Genomic DNA, 5,000 nt, shown 5'->3' on the forward strand with positions numbered 1-5,000 from the left:
AAATAATTGTATCCCGTTTTATAGCGGAAATGTTGGACAACATCACGAGGGCTGGAGCTACCTTTTTACATAGAATTAGCATACAGGTAGTGTGTTCATGGGTAATAAATCGACTTTCACATGTAATGCAGTACAGAGAATATTGAGTCCTTCAAGAGGCATGAAAGAAAACCATTATTGTGTTGATTGTTCTCTCCACCTCCCTGCAACAGACACAGGATGGATGAATTAAAGTTATCCTACCAGACATAGGAGTCCTGAATGGGCCCACCAGTCTTATATATCTCGCCTGATCGAGCCTGATCGAGCGATGAGCGTGGTATCATGTTGCAAGTGGCTGCATGGCTTAGCTTACTAAATGCAAATGCATAAGAGTAATATTCTTAGCATTCCTAGAGCCTATGGCCACACCACACTGAATGCACCCGATCTCGTCTGATCTCGGAAGTTAAGCAGTGTTAGGCCTAGTTAGTACCTGGATGGGAGACCGCCTGGGAATACCAGGTGCTGTAGGCTTTTTTGTGCTCCAAGTTCAGGAAGTGAGCCCTTTCTCAATTGCCTTTCAAAACTGCAAGGTCTAGCCGACTAGATGCTTAAAAGTACAAAACTCACTAGGCCCAGAGCCTACGGCCACACCACACTGAATGCGCCTGATCTCGTCTGATCTCAGAATCTAAGCAGTGTCGGGCCTAGTTAGTACCTGGATGGGAGACCGCCTGGGAATACCAGGTGCTGTAGGCTTTTTTGTACTCCAAGTTCAGGAAGTGAGCCATTTCTCAATTGCCTTTCAAAACTGCAAGGTCTAGCCGACTAGATGCTTAAAAGTACAAAACTCACAAGGCCCAGACCCTACGGCCACACCACACTGAATGCGCCCGATCTCGGAAGCTAAGCAGTGTCGGGCCTCGTTAGTATCTGGATGGGAGACCGCCTGGGAATACCAGGTGCTGTAGGCTTTTTTGTGCTCCAAGTTCAGGAAGTGAGCCCTTTCTCAATTGCCTTTTAAAACTGCAAGGTCTAGCCGACTAGATGCTTAAAAGTACAACACTCACTAGGCCCAGAGCCTACGGCCACACCACACTGAATGCGCCTGATCTCGTCTGATCTCAGAAGCTAAGCAGTGTCGGGCCTAGTTAGTACCTGGATGGGAGACCGCCTGGGAATACCAGGTGCTGTAGGCTTTTTTGTACTCCAAGTTCAGGAAGTGAGCCATTTCTCAATTGCCTTTCAAAACTGCAAGGTCTAGCCGACTAGATGCTTAAAAGTACAAAACTCACTAGGCCCAGAGCCTACGGCCACACCACACTGAATGCGCCCGATCTCGTCTGATCTCGGAAGCTAAGCAGTGTCGGGCCTAGTTAGTACCTGGATGGGAGACCACCTGGGAATACCAGGTGCTGTAGGCTTTTTTGTGCTCCAAGTTCAGGAAGTGAGCCATTTCACAATTGCCTTTCAAAACTGCAAGGTCTAGCCGACTAGATGCTTAAAAGTACAAACTCAGTAGGCCCAGAGCCTACGGCCACACCACACTGAATGCGCCCGATCTCGGAAGCTAAGCAGGGTCGGGCCTAGTTAGTACCTGGATGGGAGACTGCCTGGGAATACCAGGTGCTGTAGGCTTTTTTTGTGCTCCATGATTAGTAATTGCGCAACTTCTCAATTATTTTTCAAATTTGGTATGTTTCCAAAATAATTGTATCCCGTTTTATAGCGGAAATGTTGGACAACATCATGAGGGCTGGAGCTACCTTTTTACATAGAATTAGCATACAGGTAGTGTGTTCATGGGTAATAAATCAACTTTCACATGTAATGCAGTACAGAGAATATTGAGTCCTTCAAGAGGCATGAAAGAAAACCATTATTGTGTTGATTGTTCTCTCCACCTCCCTGCAACAGACACAGGATGGATGAATTAAAGTTATCCTACCAGACATAGGAGTCCTGAATGGGCCCACCAGTCTTATATATCTCGCCTGATCGAGCCTGATCGAGCGATGAGCGTGGTATCATGTTGCAAGTGGCTGCATGGCTTAGCTTACTAAATGCAAATGCATAAGAGTAATATTCTTAGCATTCCTAGAGCCTACGGCCACACCACACTGAATGCACCCGATCTCGACTGATCTCGGAAGTTAAGCAGTGTCAGGCCTAGTTAGTACCTGGATGGGAGACCGCCTGGGAATACCAGGTGCTGTAGGCTTTTTTGTGCTCCAAGTTCAGGAAGTGAGCCCTTTCTCAATTGCCTTTTAAAACTGCAAGGTCTAGCCGACTAGATACTTAAAAGTACAAAACTCACTAGGCCCAGAGCCTACGGCCACACCACACTGAATGTGCCTGATCTCGTCTGATCTCAGAAGCTAAGCAGTGTCGGGCCTAGTTAGTACCTGGATGGAAGACCGCCTGGGCATACCAGGTGCTGTAGGCTTTTTTGTACTCCAAGTTCAGGAAGTGAGCCATTTCTCAATTGCCTTTCAAAACTGCAAGGTCTAGCCGACTAGATGCTTAAAAGTACAAAACTCACAAGAACCAGAGCCTACGGCCACACCACACTGAATGCGCCCGATCTCGTCTGATCTCGGAAGCTAAGCAGTGTCGGGCCTCGTTAGTACCTGGATGGGAGACCGCCTGGGAATACCAGGTGCTGTAGGCTTTTTTGTGCTCCAAGTTCAGGAAGTGAGCCATTTCTCAATTGCCTTTCAAAACTGCAAGGTCTAGCTGACTAGATGCTTAAAAGTACAAAACTCACTAGGCCCAGAGCCTACGGCCACACCACACTGATTGCGCCCGATCTCGTCTGATCTCGGAAGCTAAGCAGTGTCGGGCCTAGTTAGAACCTGGATGGGAGACCACCTGGGAATACCAGGTGCTGGAGGCTTTTTTGTGCTCCAAGTTCAGGAAGTGAGCCATTTCACAATTGCCTTTCAAAACTGCAAGGTCTAGCCGACTAGATGCTTAAAAGTACAAAACTCACTAGGCCCAGAGCCTATGGCCACACCACACTGAATGTGCCCGATCTCGGAAGCTAAGCAGGGTCAGGCCTAGTTAGTACCTGGATGGGAGACTGCCTGGGAATACCAGGTGCTGTAGGCTTTTTTGTGCTCCATGATTAGTAATTGCGCAACTTCTCAATTATTTTTCAAATTTGGTATGTTTCCAAAATAATTGTATCCCGTTTTATAGCGGAAATGTTGGACAACATCATGAGGGCTGGAGCTACCTTTTTACATAGAATTAGCATACAGGTAGTGTGTTCATGGGTAATAAATCGACTTTCACATGTAATGCAGTACAGAGAATATTGAGTCCTTCAAGAGGCATGAAAGAAAACCATTATTGTGTTGATTGTTCTCTCCACCTCCCTGCAACAGACACAGGATGGATGAATTAAAGTTATCCTACCAGACATAGGAGTCCTGAATGGGCCCACCAGTCTTATATATCTCGCCTGATCGAGCCTGATCGAGCGATGAGCGTGGTATCATGTTGCAAGTGGCTGCATGGCTTAGCTTACTAAATGCAAATGCATAAGAGTAATATTCTTAGCATTCCTAGAGCCTACGGCCACACCACACTGAATGCACCCGATCTCGACTGATCTCGGAAGTTAAGCAGTGTCAGGCCTAGTTAGTACCTGGATGGGAGACCGCCTGGGAATACCAGGTGCTGTAGGCTTTTTTGTGCTCCAAGTTCAGGAAGTGAGCCCTTTCTCAATTGCCTTTTAAAACTGCAAGGTCTAGCCGACTAGATACTTAAAAGTACAAAACTCACTAGGCCCAGAGCCTACGGCCACACCACACTGAATGTGCCTGATCTCGTCTGATCTCAGAAGCTAAGCAGTGTCGGGCCTAGTTAGTACCTGGATGGAAGACCGCCTGGGCATACCAGGTGCTGTAGGCTTTTTTGTACTCCAAGTTCAGGAAGTGAGCCATTTCTCAATTGCCTTTCAAAACTGCAAGGTCTAGCCGACTAGATGCTTAAAAGTACAAAACTCACAAGAACCAGAGCCTACGGCCACACCACACTGAATGCGCCCGATCTCGTCTGATCTCGGAAGCTAAGCAGTGTCGGGCCTCGTTAGTACCTGGATGGGAGACCGCCTGGGAATACCAGGTGCTGTAGGCTTTTTTGTGCTCCAAGTTCAGGAAGTGAGCCATTTCTCAATTGCCTTTCAAAACTGCAAGGTCTAGCTGACTAGATGCTTAAAAGTACAAAACTCACTAGGCCCAGAGCCTACGGCCACACCACACTGATTGCGCCCGATCTCGTCTGATCTCGGAAGCTAAGCAGTGTCGGGCCTAGTTAGAACCTGGATGGGAGACCACCTGGGAATACCAGGTGCTGGAGGCTTTTTTGTGCTCCAAGTTCAGGAAGTGAGCCCTTTCTCAATTGCCTTTTAAAACTGCAAGGTCTAGCCGACTAGATACTTAAAAGTACAAAACTCACTAGGCCCAGAGCCTACGGCCACACCACACTGAATGTGCCTGATCTCGTCTGATCTCAGAAGCTAAGCAGTGTCGGGCCTAGTTAGTACCTGGATGGAAGACCGCCTGGGCATACCAGGTGCTGTAGGCTTTTTTGTACTCCAAGTTCAGGAAGTGAGCCATTTCTCAATTGCCTTTCAAAACTGCAAGGTCTAGCCGACTAGATGCTTAAAAGTACAAAACTCACAAGAACCAGAGCCTATGGCCACACCACACTGAATGCGCCCGATCTCGTCTGATCTCGGAAGCTAAGCAGTGTCGGGCCTCGTTAGTACCTGGATGGGAGACCGCCTGGGAATACCAGGTGCTGTAGGCTTTTTTGTGCTCCAAGTTCAGGAAGTGAGCCATTTCTCAATTGCCTTTCAAAACTGCAAGGTCTAGCTGACTAGATGCTTAAAAGTACAAAACTCACTAGGCCCAGAGCCTACGGCCACACCACACTGATTGCGCCCGATCTCGTCTGATCTCGGAAGCTAAGCAGTGTCGGGCCTAGTTAGAACCTGGATGGGAGACCAC

The 5,000-nt window shown here is 47.8% G+C and overlaps 12 non-coding genes and 6 pseudogenes across 12 annotated transcripts; all 18 read left to right on the forward strand.

The window, feature by feature from the left end:
- Window positions 1-397: 397 nt before the first annotated feature.
- LOC138549509 (5S ribosomal RNA) lies at window positions 398-516 on the forward strand. The gene has a single exon (XR_011293291.1). It is a non-coding gene; the product is annotated as a 5S ribosomal RNA (ribosomal RNA).
- A 106-nt stretch (window positions 517-622) lies between these two features.
- Window positions 623-741, forward strand: LOC138540403 (5S ribosomal RNA). The gene has a single exon (XR_011288452.1). It is a non-coding gene; the product is annotated as a 5S ribosomal RNA (ribosomal RNA).
- A 106-nt stretch (window positions 742-847) lies between these two features.
- LOC138544415 (5S ribosomal RNA) lies at window positions 848-956 on the forward strand (annotated as a pseudogene).
- Window positions 957-1,062: 106 nt separating this feature from the next.
- Window positions 1,063-1,181, forward strand: LOC138542362 (5S ribosomal RNA). Its single transcript, XR_011290345.1, has one exon. It is a non-coding gene; the product is annotated as a 5S ribosomal RNA (ribosomal RNA).
- A 106-nt stretch (window positions 1,182-1,287) lies between these two features.
- Window positions 1,288-1,406, forward strand: LOC138549918 (5S ribosomal RNA). The gene has a single exon (XR_011293687.1). It is a non-coding gene; the product is annotated as a 5S ribosomal RNA (ribosomal RNA).
- Window positions 1,407-1,511: 105 nt separating this feature from the next.
- On the forward strand, window positions 1,512-1,620 carry LOC138543570 (5S ribosomal RNA; annotated as a pseudogene).
- Window positions 1,621-2,084: 464 nt separating this feature from the next.
- Window positions 2,085-2,203, forward strand: LOC138538749 (5S ribosomal RNA). Its single transcript, XR_011286838.1, has one exon. It is a non-coding gene; the product is annotated as a 5S ribosomal RNA (ribosomal RNA).
- Window positions 2,204-2,309: 106 nt separating this feature from the next.
- On the forward strand, window positions 2,310-2,428 carry LOC138542237 (5S ribosomal RNA). Its single transcript, XR_011290224.1, has one exon. It is a non-coding gene; the product is annotated as a 5S ribosomal RNA (ribosomal RNA).
- Window positions 2,429-2,534: 106 nt separating this feature from the next.
- LOC138550313 (5S ribosomal RNA) lies at window positions 2,535-2,653 on the forward strand. The gene has a single exon (XR_011294068.1). It is a non-coding gene; the product is annotated as a 5S ribosomal RNA (ribosomal RNA).
- Window positions 2,654-2,759: 106 nt separating this feature from the next.
- LOC138542548 (5S ribosomal RNA) lies at window positions 2,760-2,878 on the forward strand (annotated as a pseudogene).
- Window positions 2,879-2,984: 106 nt separating this feature from the next.
- On the forward strand, window positions 2,985-3,093 carry LOC138546852 (5S ribosomal RNA; annotated as a pseudogene).
- A 463-nt stretch (window positions 3,094-3,556) lies between these two features.
- Window positions 3,557-3,675, forward strand: LOC138538750 (5S ribosomal RNA). Its single transcript, XR_011286839.1, has one exon. It is a non-coding gene; the product is annotated as a 5S ribosomal RNA (ribosomal RNA).
- A 106-nt stretch (window positions 3,676-3,781) lies between these two features.
- Window positions 3,782-3,900, forward strand: LOC138542238 (5S ribosomal RNA). The gene has a single exon (XR_011290225.1). It is a non-coding gene; the product is annotated as a 5S ribosomal RNA (ribosomal RNA).
- A 106-nt stretch (window positions 3,901-4,006) lies between these two features.
- On the forward strand, window positions 4,007-4,125 carry LOC138550314 (5S ribosomal RNA). Its single transcript, XR_011294069.1, has one exon. It is a non-coding gene; the product is annotated as a 5S ribosomal RNA (ribosomal RNA).
- A 106-nt stretch (window positions 4,126-4,231) lies between these two features.
- On the forward strand, window positions 4,232-4,350 carry LOC138542549 (5S ribosomal RNA; annotated as a pseudogene).
- Window positions 4,351-4,456: 106 nt separating this feature from the next.
- LOC138542239 (5S ribosomal RNA) lies at window positions 4,457-4,575 on the forward strand. The gene has a single exon (XR_011290226.1). It is a non-coding gene; the product is annotated as a 5S ribosomal RNA (ribosomal RNA).
- Window positions 4,576-4,681: 106 nt separating this feature from the next.
- Window positions 4,682-4,800, forward strand: LOC138537223 (5S ribosomal RNA). Its single transcript, XR_011285365.1, has one exon. It is a non-coding gene; the product is annotated as a 5S ribosomal RNA (ribosomal RNA).
- A 106-nt stretch (window positions 4,801-4,906) lies between these two features.
- Window positions 4,907-5,000, forward strand: part of LOC138542550 (5S ribosomal RNA) — a 119-nt pseudogene continuing 25 nt past the window's right edge.

The sequence above is a fragment of the Ambystoma mexicanum genome, unplaced genomic scaffold, assembly GCF_040938575.1.
Source record: "Ambystoma mexicanum isolate Mex_15411 unplaced genomic scaffold, UKY_AmexF1_1 Mex_scaf10, whole genome shotgun sequence".
NCBI lineage: Eukaryota > Metazoa > Chordata > Amphibia > Caudata > Ambystomatidae > Ambystoma > Ambystoma mexicanum.